The 17,000-nt window shown below is 42.4% G+C and overlaps 1 long non-coding RNA gene across 1 annotated transcript in view; it reads left to right on the forward strand.

The window, feature by feature from the left end:
* The first annotated feature begins 200 nt into the window (after positions 1-200).
* The window catches only part of LOC135880796 (uncharacterized), a 29,812-nt gene continuing 13,012 nt past the window's right edge, over positions 201-17,000 (forward strand). Inside the window, exons 1-2 of the long non-coding RNA XR_010561525.1 lie at positions 201-288; positions 5,849-6,094. This is a non-coding gene — a long non-coding RNA (uncharacterized LOC135880796). The remainder of the gene's footprint in view (positions 289-5,848; positions 6,095-17,000) is intronic.

Genomic DNA, 17,000 nt, shown 5'->3' on the forward strand with positions numbered 1-17,000 from the left:
TAGGTGCATCTAAGGAAAAGAAAGGGCTCCTTATACTTTACAGTGCATTATGGATGCGGTTCAGAGAGTGGAAGTAACTGGTGGGGACAGTGTTTGTGAGCTCCAGCTTCTCTAGCTAATAGTTGAAAAGTAGTGACCTGTGTGTGTTGAACTGGGCTTTGCTATGCCTCTGTGAAAGATGCTGTTTAAATCTACAGGAAATTTGAATACTTTGTAGGCGTTCAGTGCCAATGATGATGCTGTGGTATCTTCAGATACTGTAGCAGCGACGCTTCTGCAAATGCCCAGGTAACATGTTTTAGTTATTTGGCTTTTTTCCAGCTTCACGACAATTTCTGATTTCACTGTTTTTAGTAAGGGCTAGTCTACAGTGGGCAGCGCTTTAATGTGGCTTGTGTAATCGTGGCAGACTCTCCCAGCACTCTTTTTTCAAAAAAAAAAAAAAAAAAAAAAAAAAAAACCACCTCCACGAGTGTGCTCCCAGCACTGGTGCACTGTCTACACTAGCGCTTTACAGGGCTGAAACTTGCTGTGCTCGGGGGGATGTTTTCTCACACCCTTGAGCGAGAAAGTTGCAACGCTGTAAAGTGCCAGTGTAGACAACCCCTAATTAAATGCTACATGCCAGGATGTCCATTCCCCCTCCCCCCCAATTAACTATATTTCTTGTATAAGAAGTTGAGTACTAAATGAAGTCTCACTTAATATATTGGCAGTCATCAAGGAATTTAAAAAATGGGCTGTAATTGTTTTAAAAATCACTTTCAGGGAAGGGATCAAGCATGAAAGGCAGTTGTTTCAGAACACTGAGTGTATAAAGATGTTAGGGTTAGAATAGGCTGTTGGCAGCTTTAACTATTGTGTGTAGCTGCAATAACTCATGTAATACCATAAACACATGATGTATCAAGTGTTTTCTGACAGATATGAAGACAAGGTTCCTGCTTCAGAGAGTTTATGGTTCCATAGTCAAAACAAAACATGGGAGCAACAGATCATATGTAGTAGGTTGAGGTATCATTGGCACTGACAGGCAGCAAAGGGAGGATTTGAACTTGGGGAGATTTGGAGTAGGAGAAGGCTGCATGATGGACAGGAAGTAGAAGGCTGTTGCACATATAGGGTGACTGCATGAGTGAAGATGTGAAAACAAGAGTGGAAGCAGATGAAGGGGGAAGCAGAGAAGGTTAGGAGAAATGCAGGAGAGGAGAGTAACTCTACCAGGAATTGAAATATCTGCTTGTTTTGGTAAGTGTGCTGCACATACAGAAGGTTAAACCAGCCATTTCAACAAAACGTACGTTTTAAAAACCTATTTGTAGCTCTTTCAGTTTCTATAACACTCTGAAAGGGAACGACTGTAATAAGTTCTTCCTGAGTCTGCGAACAGATGGTAGTGACCTAATGCTGCCATTGCTGCTTATAGCTCTTTCGGGGCATGTCTACTCTTACCTCTGGAGCGATCGATCCAGCGGGGGGTCTATTTATCGTGTCTAGTGAATAAATTGATCGTGATAAATTGACCAGAGCAGCTCTCCCGTCGACTCTGGTACTCCACCGGAGCGAGAGGCGTTGACGGGGGAGTGGCAGCAGTCAACCTACCGCAGTGAAGACAACTTCAGCTACACTATTTTCGTAGCTGAAGTTGTGTAACTTAGACCGACTTAACACCCCCCTTTCCCAACACCCCCCTTTCCCCACTCCCCCCTGTGTAGACCAGGTCTCAAGCTGCTTTAGAGTGCATTAACAAGGTTCAAGATGGCGTCACAGTTGAGGAGACAGGGAAATTGATACTCATCTCTATCTCACTTTGAGGCAGCTTTGAATAGCAGGGGGACATAAAAGGAGGTTAACATAGGTTAGGTAGTAGAGACCGTCCCATCGCACAAAGCTGCAGCAGGGGCATAGAAGTGTCCACTTCTCCTTTGGAAAGGTTACGAGGGTGATGGAGGAGCAAATCAGCAGAAACCTTCTACCTTTGCTGTAGCTACCCAACTGATACTGAATGATCCTCCTTTTTATTAGTCTGAGGATGGAGTGGGGACTTCCAGTTTATATTGGACACCTACTGACCAGTGGTTGATATGACCTGGTAGGAATCCCAGTGCCTCTCTTTTGCTGTGGCATAGCCAAATGTAAATGTTTGTTCTCTTGCTGGGGTGTTTCTGTTGCTCCCCCGGGGTAGTAGGGTTAGTCCCCTAATGGACATCTTTTTATCCCATCATACAGTTTTGTTTCTGAGCACCTCCTAATTTAATTACTGTAGTTCACTGAGCCAATATAATCTAGAAGTGACAAATACATGGAAACAGGTGGAAGACGATCCTTTTTGTCACTGATGCTACCTGACTGACTAGGCTTGGTGATGAGTCAAACAGGACTCAAAGGCTTTACACTACTTTAATAATAAGTAAAAGAGTGTAAAGTTTCCTATTGCAGTGATGGCTGTACATCCTTCAGGCTATACGTGCTATGTTAATTGTAACTCTTTTCAGCTGGAAAATTAGACACTCTATATATATATATATAGAGAGAGAGAGAGAGAGAGACTCAAACACTAGCATACTTGTTAAAAACTAGTTAGTCATACATATTTCAATGCTTCATGTTTCAGATCTACAATAGGCATGAGTGAATCTCAACTAAGTGTAGTACTTGTTGGATCCTAAGTTACAACTTATGTAGGCTGTAGTAGTGCCAAAAATGTGCTGGAAATTTTCCAAACAGCGGAAAACAAATTCTGAGAGAATTGTTGCACGCTATGCAATGCTTACAAATGGGTTAACTGTACTGCTTTGGCTGTCTGTTTCTGAAATTTACATTGTGACTGAGCTTCCTGTTGAAGTGTTCACACTTTAAGTAGTTGAACTTGGTGTTAGTATCTTGCTGTGATCACTTACAGAGATAGTGGTTGTTAGGTAAGTCACTGCTGAAAATTGAGTTGAAAAGTAAAACTGATCAGCTTCCCTGCCCACCCAACCCCTGTGCATCTGGACCACCCCTGCACCCAGACCACTCCTCTGAGCGTCACCCCTTACATCCAGAGCCCCCCTGCATGTGGACCTTCCTGCCAAGTCTCACTCTCCCTACATCCAGACCTCTGCTGAGCCACTCCGCTCTGTATCCGGACCCTCCCTCTTGCACCCAGACCACCCCCTGCTGAGCCCCCTCACTCCCTGCATCCGGAACCTCCGTGCACCCAGATCCCCCTGCAGAGCCCCACCTCCTGCATCTGGACCTCCACCCCTGCACCCAGATCACTCCCTGCTGAGCCCCCCCAACTTGAACCCTCAACCCATTGAGCCACAACCTGTGCATCCAGAGCCCCTGCATTCGGATCCCCACCCTTGCACCCAGACCACCCCCTGCTCAACCCCCTGCAATGGAACCCCCACCCGCTCCTGCAGCTGGACCACCCCGATGAGCCCTTGGACTCCCACACTACTGAGCCCCAACCAGCTACACCTGGAACCCATCCCACCAAACCCCACTCTCCCTTGCTTCATGAAACTAATTTTACCCCCATCCTCTAACTTCAGGCTTTCCCTTATTCTTTACCACAGTGAAACTTGTTAGAAATGCCTTATTTCACATACCTTTGCAGATTCACACACATGAGTTAAATGAGTATTTGTTATAAACCCAAGATTTAGTGGCTGGTAAATCAGCTATTAGTTTTAAAGTTGAAAGTTACTGTAAAAGTTGGCAGCCTGGGGACACTGATTTACCAACATGATCCAAAATAAACTTCTGCGTCAAGTCTATGGTCTAAATGCTTTGTTTAGTATTAAGAAAAATAATCTAACAGTTTAAAAAAAACTGGACATTGTCTCTGTACAACAAATCTGTTCAACGAAAAATTGATTAAGAATTTTTAATGCTCAGACTTAATCCTCTGGTCAGGTAGGTTAAAATGATAGGTCAGCAACTTCTACAAAAAGCATACAGCCAAAGTCTTTCCTGCTTTAGAAAGAAATTTATGATATCACCAAGCAGTGCGTAATAACTCTGTATATTCTTCTTGAGTTATTTTCCTTTAACATGCTGCTAGGAGAAAATAAAACAAAACCCAAGGAGGTACCTAGATACAGAAATTTGTAAATAATCTATGCTTCAAAGCAAATAAATTCAGTAACAAGGCTGAAATTCTTGATTACTTGTGTGTTATGGCATCATATGCTGAGTCTCAGGTCATATCCATGCTGGGACTGACTTCCATTGTTTACCGTTTCACTCAGCAGTATGGACAGTGATTATTTTATCATGTAGTAGGCTATTCCTTAGCATGTAATGAGGCTTTTTATAGTATGATTCTGAGGGATTGTATGGAATGGCTTAGATGGCTGCCCAAGAGACTGGATCCCTGTTTATCTGGGCTCAATCCTTTAGACATGAAGGAGGATGCTTTTAAAACAGTTTTTAGAGTGGTAGCCGTGTTAGTCTGTATCAGCAAAAACAACGAGGAGTCCTTGTGGCACCTTCGAGACTAACAAATTTATTTGGGCATAAGCTTTCGTGGGCTAGCACCCACTTCAAACAGTGCAGGAAGCTTATCTGTATGTCTGCTTAATGGAAATTATACAGCTGAATCTCCCCCTTTCAGGATAACTTTACGTTGTTTCAGGTAGATTGTAAATGAGTTTTCTAAAGGGGATTAATTTTTCCAAAGTAAAATATTTCATCCTATATCTGCTAAATCCTGCGGAATATGAACTGAAGCAGTGCTATTTGAGTTGGCACACAGTTCAGTGCCCAAATTGCTTGTTCATAGCTTTGTCAAGCCTCAGTGATCTGAAACTGACAAATCTCTGGTCATTTTCATGGCTGCTGTCCAGAACCCTAAGGGCAGCAGTGAAAAATAAGTCTCCAGTTTCACTCTGCTGGTGTTTGGCAAAGCTGATCAGAAGCAGATACGCAGGCTATTCATAGGGGGAGAGACTCCATAAATGCAGATGGCAGGAGAAGAAGGATAGGGGAGACACCCCAACAATTAGAAGCCACTGGTGTGGTGAGAGGGTGGGGTAAAAGATAGAATAGTCTCCCAACAGTGGTGTGAAGGGAGTCTTGAAATTTATCAAACTGGAAAAGATTAAATCCTTGAGCAGAGTTGAGGGCAGTATGCTAGTAGGAGTCCAGACAGCTTAGGTTGGGGACTAAGGGTTGGGCTTTTCACCAGGGTCTCATAAGCATGGATGAAAGACAAGACACTTTCTTTCTCCTTATTGGGCTCTTACAGGTTTCTGATAAAACTTTCAAATCCGTAAATGAGGGGAGGGAGAGGACAAACAAGTTGTTCTTACAGGGCAGTCTGATCTGATCTTTCACTTATAATTTACTATTTAGGACCAGATTTAAAAAAAAAAAAAAAAATAGGTGCACAAGCAGTTATCACAATTGCATTTGCAAACAGTGTAATTCTTTGTATTTATGCACCTGCAATTATGAAAATTTTGGGTCTTGGATTCCTTGCAGCACTTTTTACATGTCTGTGAAACAAGGTACTCTGTGCTATAATGGCAATACAGTCCGTAATAGTCACAAATTCTTGAGGTTTAAAGAACTTTTATTCTTCACTCCCTACTTCTCCATCTCTACATTGTTAGCTCAAAGTGGCTGGCATAGGTGTTAATTTTAATGGCTCCTTTTCCTGCCTTTGATTTCAAATGTGTTGTTGCTTAACAAGGCATTGACACTTATGTCAAAAGCTCAGTGTTCCAAGTAATAGTTAATTTTCTTTCCTCTGCATCAGACTTTGTTTGACTTAGCAGAGCATGAGTATATGTCTCTGAAACAGCAGCAATCAGCTATTAATGATTTTTCTGTTTCTTGCTATGCTTGTTAATTCCAGCAGGTCTTATTCCTGTGCGAAGAAGCATTTTTGTCAAGGTTTGCTCTGAAACTGACCTAAAGTACTAACTACAGCTGTCTACAAATCTAGAAGACAAATCACACCCACACCTTAGACTGTATCCTATTTCCTATGGAATTTATCTCCAATTTCTTTTTAAAATGAAACTTTTTTGAAGATTTTTGGATTATAACTGCGAGCACTTCTATGCAAGAAAAGAAGAGCTAGTGTGGTTATTTGTTGGAGGTATGTATGCTTCTTAGCATCATTTATTTAAAAAAAGAAAAAAAAAGACAGTGTAAGTCCTAAATAATGCATTTTTTTTAAAAAGTGGGAAATAAAACAATGGCACTTGGTTACTAGAAACAGGAACTGGTGGTGTTACCTTGCAGTGTAGGCAGTGAAACACAATTTCAGTTGCCCAGGAGTTTGAAAGTAAAGAAGCCAATAGTAAATTGTTATATAGCTGAACAGAAAGCAAACTCTTGAAACCTGGGCTCCCCCTTGCTGTAGTTAAGCAATATTTTTATTTGTGTAGTGAAGGAAAATCAAACTAGAAAGAAAATATGATCTGACAGGTTTTTTTCTTTCCTTGGGAAAAAGAACCCTTGACATGCAGTTCTTAAATACATATTGCTAAAATATAAAGAACTTTGTAGAATAAATTGGTTGAATATGCACATGTGCACTGATGCATTACTGGCGCCAGACTATCAGAATTGCATTATATGTAAGATGACCTCATTTGAACCTACTGTAGGATTCTTCTAAAGGTTTCTTTCAAAAAAGCAAGTTATTTATTTTGTAACTGGTGTCCTTTATCCACACACTTTCACTCCTTTAAGTAACAGTGATTTAGAATGTTTATAGAGCTTTTAATTTTCAGTGTTTTATTAACATAGCCAATTTGGCTTACTGAAGTTTTACAGGTGCTGGGAGAATACTGGCTGTGGCCTGTGGACTAGATCTGTACGCCCAAGGCTTGTAGAATTTGAGAGGAAATAATCAATGCTCCTCTAAGGGAAGGGCTAGGTGCCAGTGTCTGTCAAATGAGTGGTTGTTAGGCCCTTGATCAAGAAACACCCTAGATCAGGGGTCTCAGACTCAGATGACCTCGAGGGCCGCATGAGGACTAGTGCATTGGCCCGAGGCCCGCATCACTGACACCCCCCCTCGTTGCCCCCGGACCCACCTCCACTCCACCCCTTCCATGAGGCCCCGCCTCTTCTCGCCCCTTCCCTGCCCCCATTCCAATCCCTTCCCCGAAGTCCTCACCCCAGGGGTGCAGGAGGGGGCTGAGGGCAGGGAGCTGAGGTGCAGGAGGTGTGCAGGGTATGGCAGGGAATTGGGGTGTGGGGTGCAGGAGGGGTGAGGGGTGCAGCGGGGGCTCAGAGCAGGGAGTGCAGGAGGTGTGCAGGATGCGGCAGGGGGCTCAGGGCAGAGAGTTGGGGTGCGGGAGGGGTGGGGGTGTGACAGGGGGGTCAGGGCAGGGAGTTGAGGTGTGGGAGGGGTGAGGGGTGCAGCAGGGGGTTGGGGTGCAGTGTGTGGCAGGGGGCTCCAGGCAGGGGGTTGGGTGCAGGGTGTGGCAGAGGGCTCAGGGCAGGGAGTTGGGGTGAAGGGTGCAGCAGGGGGTTGGGATGCAGTGTGTGGCAGGGGGCTCCAGGCAGGGGGTTGGGGTGCAGTGTGTGGCAGGGGGCTCCAGGCAGGGGGTTGGGGTGCAGTGTGTGGCAGGGGGCTCCAGGCAGGGGGTTGGGGTGCAGTGTGTGGCAGGGGGCTCCAGGCAGGGGGTTGGGGTGCAGTGTGTGGCAGGGGGCTCCAGGCAGGGGGTTGGGGTGCAGGGTGTGGCAGGGGGGTCAGGGGAGGGAGTTGGGGTGCAGGAGGGGTGTGGGATGTGGCAGGGGGCTCTGGGCAGGGGGTTGGGGTGCAGAAGGGGCGCGGGGTACAGGCTCCGGCCCGGCGCCGCTTACCTAGTGTGGATCTGGGGTGGCAGTGCCGCGCCCCGGGCAGGCTCCCTGCCTGCCTGCCCTGTCCCCGGCCCTGCTCTGCTCCAGGAAGCAGCCGGAGTCCCGGAGGGGGAGGGGAAACGGCGCCATGTGCTGCTCTTGCTGCTCCTCCAGGTACCTCCCCCAAAGCTCCCATTGGCCGCGGTTCCCAGTTCCCGGCCAATGGGAGCTGCAAGAGCACGGAGCCCTCTACCTGCCTCCCACCCCCCTGCTCGGGGCTGCAGGGACATACAGTAGTTCAGCCGCTTCAGGGAGCAGCGCGCGGCTCGCAATGACATGGGATAGGTGTGGGGGGGGAAGCGCGGGGAGCTTGGCGGGCCGCACGAAATAACCCCACGGGCCACATGCGACCCGCGGGCTGTGTGTTTGAGACCCCTGCCCTAGATAGTGATCTTGATAACTATGTCCCTCCCCCAAGTTCCTCTTAGTCCTTGTCTACACTGCCACTTTACAGCGCTGCAACTTTCTCGCTCAGAGGTGTGAAAAGCGCTGTAAACTTCGGCGCTGTGAAGTGGCAGTGTAGACAGTACCCCAGCGCTGGGAGCCACTCCCCTCATGGGTGGTTTGGTTTTTTCTACAGCGCTCTCTCCCAGCGCTGGTGCTGCGACTACACAGCCACGTTAAAGCGCTGCCATGGCGGCGCTTTAACGTGGCTAGTGAAGACGTATCCTTAGGATGATGATATTGGGAAGGTCAGGGATAGACTAGCACAGTGGCTTTCAACCTTTCCTTCCATGACCCTGTGTTACAGCAGAAATATTTTCAAACCCCCTCCTACCTAGCTGTAAAGAAAGGGAGAATGGCCAAATCATGACCCCCAAAATGTGCCCAGTCCCATTGGGGATGGTGGATTACCCATGCTCTGGCAATATCTGAAGTCCTCAGATTTCCTTCCCACTGTGCATTTCCATGTACAGTTTCAGGCCAGAACTTGATTGGTTTTGTTCACTGGTTTTCTGCTAGTGATGGACAAAGGGCAATTGTCCAGACTGACTCTTAGATCAATTGACAGCCTTCATTGTAGCTGTTTAATTTTCAGGCGGTGGAAGTGTAGAGAGGATCACTCAAGTGATTGTTCTTTGCTTTTTAGAGAGATCATAGGCACAGATGTGTAACTCCTAACCCTAAGGGCTATTTTAGCATTCCATAGCACTGGATTGTCATACCTCCTGTTATGTATTTTGTACGGTTGGCATAGATAGTAAATTCTACAAATCCTTCTAATCTGATCCAGTGTAATGGCTCTACGTTCCTGTTGCCTGTCCAGGATAGGCATTTGGATTAGTATGAGCTGGTTGAAGCTTGATATTGGCTTTCAGTGGAGTAGCTTAACAGTAAGGCAGGGATGGTGCATGGGGCAGGATGATAATGAAGGGATTTGCTGCTGCTTTAAGAAGGTTCATGATTTAGGGCTTCTCTTGCATTCCCATTTTCTCCTGGCATTCCAGCTTGCTTCAGTGGCCAAAGTATTTTTCTGTCTGTACGTGGTATGAGCATTGTGATCGCTTCCCTCAAGTTTCAGAGTAGCAGCCGTGTTAGTCTGTATCCTCAAAAAGAACAGGAGTATTTGTGGAACCTTAGAGACTAACAAATGTATTTGAGCATAAGCTTTTGTGGGCTACAGCCCACTTCATCAGATGCATAGAATGGAACATATAGTAAGAAGATACATATACATACAGAGAACATGAAAAAGTGGAAGTAGCCAGTTATCCCTGCTTTAATGACCTCCAGATTGGATTACAGTGGTGCTAAATGGGGCTACACAAGCAAGCTGTGACTATGTCATAGCTCACTGCTTAGCAAGGCTGGCGGGAGGGACTCCATTCAAAACATTGCACTGAATAGTGTGCTGTTGACATTTGTGTTTAATAGCTTACCAAGGCTCCATAGGCTGCGCTGGCTGCATGTTCACTTCTGGATGCAATTTAAGGTGTTGATCTATAAAGCCCTAGGAGGTGAAAGCTAATTGAGACCTCCTTTCTCTGTGCCCCTCTTTGGCAGTTAAGGTCAACAGATAGACTCTTGCTAATAGACCTGTGAGAGAAATAGCATATATGGGAATACAGAACTAATACAAACTCTGTTTTTATTGTAAATAGGTTTTATCTTAAAGCTTTGCAGTAACTTTTCTCTATCCAGATGGAAACTTCTAAAGATAAGCTATTTGATCTAACATCCAGTTCCTAAAAAAAAAAAAGACTACATTTTTTTTAAGACCATGATATCTGGTCACATGTTCAAATGGGTTAATTTTGATCGATGAATGTTGAGTGGCCAGGGTCCTTTACATTTTTTTTGGTAGGACTTTGTGCATAACTTTCAATACACTGGTGACGGTCATCTCAAGACCTTTTCACTCAGAAGGAGGGTTGATAAAAATTGATTTTTAAAATTTAAATTAATAGTTTTTTAAAAATCAGTTTAAAATATGAAGTTGACAACCTATGCTAAGGCCTACATTTATAATCTAATATTTTTTGTATTTAATTTAAAGGACTTCAAAACTCAGCATCAGTTTACTACTGAAAGGACCTTGATGTCTAAGATTACAAGAGCTGAAGAGTTTTGAACCCTGTGTTATCTTAGGTCATGTCTGCACTACAAAATTTTGTTGACCTCACTTATGTCGGCATAGAGCTACCGCAGTTATTAAATTGCTTGCGTGTGCACACTTGACTCCTTGTGTCTGCGGTGCGTGTCCTCACCAGGCACACATGTATCAATTGTATTATCATTGTGAGACTGCTCCTGAAAGCCAGTAGCAGTTGATGTAAGCGACTCAGGCTATGTCTACACTACTACGGTAAGTTGACATATGCTATGCAACTCCAGTTACATGAATAACATAGCTGGAGTCGACGTACGTTAGGTCGAGTTACCATGGGGTCTACACCACGGAGGGTCGATGGGAGAGTTTCTCCTGTCGTCTTACCTTACTCTTCTCGTCGTGGGTAGAATACAGGGGTCGACTGCAGAGCGATCTGCTGTCGATTTGGCAAGTCTTCACTAGATCACTAAATCGACCGCTAGTTGGTTGATCTCAGAGCGTCGATCCCGGCTGTAGTGTAGATGTAGCCTGAGTTTCATCACTGACCTGTTTAACTAATTACATCGACTATGACTCTACAGCAGTGGTTTTCAACCTGTGGTCCGTGGACCCCTGGCAGTCCACAGACTGATTTCCAAAGCCCTCCATTTGAAAAATTTTAGGGGTCCGCCAATGAAAAAAGGATGAAAACCACTGCTCTACACCACTCGTGGAGGTGGCCTTACTAAATCGGCATAGAGAGGCACCTAGGTCAGCGTGAGCCAAATTTAAGCAAAGACACTTGCGCAGCTAGGTTAATGCAAGACAGCTTATGTCGACCTAATCGTGTAAGGTAGACCTGGCCTTATTTTTCTATTTTTGTCCTTGTTAGCTGAGAGGTGTCCCAGCCTTTTTGTTCTTTAATTTTAGGGTGTGATGGTGTGCATGAGTGTGAATGAGCACTTGTAAAGTCCACACAGGGAAGGCACCAGAAAATTACCCAAACTTAAATAGCCCTCAACACAGTCTCATAAAGATAATTAGACTGTGTGCTATCTTCTGAGAGTGCTGAGAAACTTAAACCTGTCAGCTGTAAACTGCCAAACAGGTTGTCCCAGGAGGAAGTTTGTAGCTGGTTCTGAGGTTGTGGTTCCGATATTAGATACTTTTTTTGTTTCAGTGTTTAAAATATTTAACCAGCTCCAAGTTCTGATTTGATTCACTTTGGTAAAATGCTTTAGTTTAGTTTATAACAAATAGCCACCTCCTTAGATGCTTTCTTTAGGATTTATAAGGGTTATTCATTGTATTATGCTGATAATTAGTCAAATGTAATTTAATTTGAATCCAATATTGATGCTAACTCTGATTTCATCTTGATTGGACAATTATATTATTTATTTTTTAGTTTAGCATTACAAACAGTAGCCTAGTTTTAGTGAGATGTGATTTTATTTTTGTTTAATAAATTGTTTAAGACCACATTGAGTCACATTTCTTTCAATAAGAATCCTTGAGGACCTGGGTGTGTATATTAGCTGATCAGCCTACAAGCCTGACCAGTTTCCCCAATTAGTCTTTGATTCTGAAAGGCCTTAGATGTGGGCAGAGTGTTTTCTGTGGGCTGCCCTTAACTTTGGAGCTTGCTTCCCACATGGGTCAGTAGTCTGATTAGCAGTGCATAGTGAAAGCCTGTTTACTCAAGCCTTCAAATGAGTTTGGCAGATGGGGAAAGGTGTGTTCTTTAGAGGTGGTTCTAGTTATTGGTTTGAGACATTAATCATTCCTGTTGTGGTAGCTGTAAGCTTGAATTGTCCTTACAGCTAGTTATTGGCATCATAACACTTACAACTATTATTTATTATTTGTATTACCATAGTGCAAACTGACTAGTTATAAATGCACCTAGATAGAGATTTATGCGATGGACAAATGACAGGCCCAAAGGAGTATATGTTAGTTCTTTTGTATAATCCTCTATCAGTCTTTAGTTACTTTTATACAGAGGCCTTAAAAATTCATCTACTTTGTCCTTCTTTCAGGCACAAAATTTAAATGCTTGTCTTTAATATGCTAAAACCCAAAATATTACTCATTAAAAAATGTGCCCAAGTGAGTGGGTAAGTAGATTTTTATAAGGGCAAGTAGTAGCTGTGGGCTTTTTAAAAATTTTTTTATAAAAGGTCATCAATGTGTGCACACTTGACCTAATCAATCAGGTGTGTCTTTGGGAAAATAAATAGTGAATTTGAACTCTACTGTCTCTGGCTACATGAGCCATTGCAACTTCATAGCAAAATGCCTAATCCGGTTATACAGACCTCCTTTCTCTTCTTGTTCCACAGGCCATAGACGTGACTGTTTCTAAAGGATGAAGTTCAGTCTTAGCAATCACTGAATACTTTTTTCTAAATGTAATTGATCTGCATTTTGTAGTTCACACCTTGCCACTGAGATTGTCCAACATCCTTTTTTAATAACATCACTATAGACAATAGAAACAAAAGAAATAGAATAGAATTATATGTATGGTAGCAGGGAGAGCATCTGAGATCCAAGCTTTTTTCTCTATCTAGTAATATTTAATTTACTACCAGTATATCGCTTTGTCTTCAAAATGCTATACAAATTAATTCAGTATCAATAAAATGATGTAGGAATGTCTCTGTTTCTATAATACTGGTTTGTTTGTAGTAACTTATAGGGTAATTTTCCTTCTAGATTTAAGTGTTTCCAATCTCAAAGTGTAGTATTTGGAGATGTAGTCATATCATATAACACTCTTTCCATTCCACTAGTATCTCTGGAGGATGTTAAACAGCAGCTACTAAAGTTAGACATTTTAAAATCGGTAGGTTTAGATAATTTGGATCCAGAAGTTTTTATAAAGACAGTTGTGGAGTGGGCTGAACTGTTAATGTTGGTTTTCCAGAAGAAAGTTAATGTTGTACCAATATTTAAAAAGGGGAAACTGGATTACCTGGTAAATTATAGGCCTGTCGGTCTGACATAGATTTTGGGCAAGATAATGGAGTGGCTGATACACAACTCGATTAATAAAGAATTAAAGGAGGGTAATATAATTAATGCCAGTCAACATGGAATTATGGAAAATAGATCCCTGTCAAACTAACTTGGTATACTTTTTATGAGATTATAAATAAGGTAATAGTATTGATGTAATATATTTAGATTTCTGTGAGGATGTGACTTTGGTATCACATGACATCTTGATTGAAAAACTAGGAGAATATAAAATTAACATGACACATGAAATGGATTAAAAGCTGGCTGATAGGACTCACAGTGTAACTGTAAATGGTGAATCATTGAACAGGTGTATTCCTAGTGGAGGTCCTGCTGGGATCAGTTCTTAGCCCTCTTCTATTTAACATTTTTATCAGTGACCTGGAAGAAAACAGTCATCGCTGATAAAGCTAAAGATGATACAAAAATTGGGGGAGTGGTAAATAATGAAGGGGATAGGTCACTGATTCAGAGAACTCGGGATCATTTTCTAAACTGGGCACAAGCAAACAATGTGTTGTAGTACAGGTAAATATATAAATATAGGAACAAAGGATGTAGGCCATACTTATTGGATGGGGAACTCTATCCTGAGAAGCAGTGACTCTGAAAAAGATTTGGGGGTCGTGGTGGGTAGTCAGCTGAACATGAGCTTTCAGTGTGACATTGTGGCCAAAAAAGCTAATGCAATCCTGGGAAGCATAAACGGGAATCTCAAGTAGGAGCAGAGGTTATTTTACCTCTGTATTTAGCACTGGTTCAGTCACTGGTGTTACACTGTGTCCAGTTCTGGTGCCCACAATTCAAGAAGGATGTTGATAAATGGGAGAGGGTTCAAAGAAGAGCCACAAATGATTAAAGATTATAAGACATTCTTTATAGTGATAGACTTAGCGCTCAATCTGGTTAACCTAACAAAGAGAAGGTTAAAGTGAAGGCTTGATCACAGTCTAGAAGTATCTACTTGGGGAACAAATATCTTCTAATAGGCTCTTCAGTCTAGAAGAAGAAAGGTGTAACATGATCCAAAGACTGAAAGTTGAAGCTATACAAATTCAGAAGGGAAATAAGGCATAAAATTTTAACAGTTAAATTATTCCAGTGGTTAATAACTCTATCAAAGGTTGTGGTGGATTCTCAAGCACACCATTTTTAGAAAAATATCCAATCTTGACTTAAAGATCTGTTCTAGGAATTATTTTGGGGAAGTTCTATGACCGGTGTTACACAGGAGGCAGACTGACTAGTAGGCGATTGTAGTCATCCCTTCTGGCCTTGGAATCTATGAATCTAAGTATAAACCCACTGATGTTTTAATACTGGATTAAAAGAATAGAATGCTCCTAAATTGATCGTGAAATGTATTTTAATCACTTATTTTAGTTATTTTCATATGTCCAGACAGCTGACTGGATTGTCTCTTCTGAATGCTTTTTTCCTTCCTGCTAGCTGAAGGAATAAACCCAAGTGGGAGAGGGCAGACTCACTTATTAGATATTCATGAACAAGTGACTTGAGGCATCTGCAGCTCTAATGCCCTCAAACACTTCACAGCGGAAGGAACATACACTAATACCACAATGTATGGTGCAAGACCTCTGAAAAAAGGAAATTGCTTGCAAGTCTCCTCCTTGTGCCCTGCTGAAGTCTTCCACACAGGGAGTTTAGAGTAGAATGTCGCTGATTCACATTAATGACTAAAGACCCTTTGGGAAATATTGAATTTTGCAAACCATTGAATAATAGAAACCAGATCTTTGAACTGAAGTGCAAGTTCAAGCATACTGTATGGTAGTGTTATCTTTCATGCTGAAATATTATAATGAAAATGAATGTGCCATGGTAAATTACCAGGTCCACAAAGATCATAGAGAAAACAAATGAGAATCTACTGTCAATTATTCCAAGCAGGGGTTTAGTTAGTAATTTGCAGGTGTATTTGCTGGTCATTTTCCTCTACCTTACCCATACATCCCTACTGCTTACAACATATGTGGCATTCCCCGCAGTAGATGTATTATCCAATATATAACCACAACCATATTATTGTAGTTAGCTGGTGAGTTGTTGCTGTTCTTTACTAAAATGTGCGAGGAATCAAATTGTGAGTTGTTAACCATGGCAGATAGTGTGGTAATTGCTGATAAACATCCTCTTTTTAATGAGGACCACTGTGTATATCCATAGGATACACATGGTTTGTGTAGTCAATATGTACATTCTTTAAACACACCTCAAGACTAGTCATAGGGAAAATTTAGGAAGCATAACCCCCACTGTTAAAAAAACAAAAAAATCAAACTAAACTATAATAGTATGAAGGCAGATTAAAATACTTAAACTGTAGTCAGTTCAGAGGCAGTAATATCCTGAATAGGCAGCTGCCCAAAGCCTAGCTTTAGAGTTGCAAATAAAGTATTTAACTGATATAGAAATAAAAAGGCTGATCAGTGATACATACTGTAATATCAGGGCTACAGGTGTATGATGCTCCCTTAAGGAATCCGCTTTGATTCTAGCCAACTTTGGGCTGTAAACCTGAGCCTCTATTTAGTTTTGGGTGAACTTGGGCTTCATTTCAAACAAATCCATTATCCCTCCCATTGCTTTTTTTGGGAAGGTATTTATGGTTTAAACTGTGACCTGAAAGTGGGGCCACACTTTCAGGTCACACTTTTATGGTGGCTTTGCATAGAAATATCAGGTGCATGAACACTTGAATCAAAACATTTGCAAACATGTTGTCAAGCTCACCTTGTGCAAATCAAAATGGACAAGTTAAGCACAGTTCCAGTGTGGCTACTCTAACAAGTAAGTAGTCATTCTAAGAGCTAGTGTGTGGATGCATGTGAGTTATTCTCAGTAGCCCTGTTTTGTCCATGAAAATCAATGGCATCACCAGGAGGGGCCGTAATTAGACTTGCAGGAAGAGACAATGGGCCATAGGCCAAAAACAACTGATATCACTTATCAGTATGTACTTAACGTTCCTTTTTGTAGCCTCTGAGCACCATAAACTCCAGATGTGTAGTCATTCATTGCTGTTACAAAACAACCTGTTGGGATCAATCTGCTAGATTGAGGAGTCTCTGACCTTGCAGTGAGTTATTTAAACCTTTCCAAGTGGAGATGCTGAAACCTTTCAAAGAAAGGTGACCTGATAAAGTATGTGAACCCTGATCCAGGTTTAGTACATCAATAACATGCACTTCTGTGTCACCTTCCGCCTAAAGACCTCAGATCAGTTTGGAAAAAATTGAATAAATATCAGCATTGTTGTGATACGTGAGAGTATCCCCTTGGTTAAGCTGGTGAAGCTCAGAGGTCAGTTGACTTCCCTGATGTTACACCAATTCTGTGCTATAGTTGGGATAGAACCCATAATGCCAAACTCCTAATTTGTGCTGTAATCATTATTGCCTCTCCACATTCCTTGGAAAAACTTTGTGCAAGAATAATTCTCTCCACTCCATGAAGCACTGTATAGACTTCTGAAAGGTGTCTGTGCTGTGCTGCTCTTTCCTGACTTAAACTACTTTTTGTATGCAGCACTAGTGGGAGGGATTCCTTCTTAGTAAACGTAGTAAAATCA

The sequence above is a fragment of the Emys orbicularis genome, chromosome 7 (assembly GCF_028017835.1).
Source record: "Emys orbicularis isolate rEmyOrb1 chromosome 7, rEmyOrb1.hap1, whole genome shotgun sequence".
Lineage (NCBI taxonomy): Eukaryota > Metazoa > Chordata > Testudines > Emydidae > Emys > Emys orbicularis.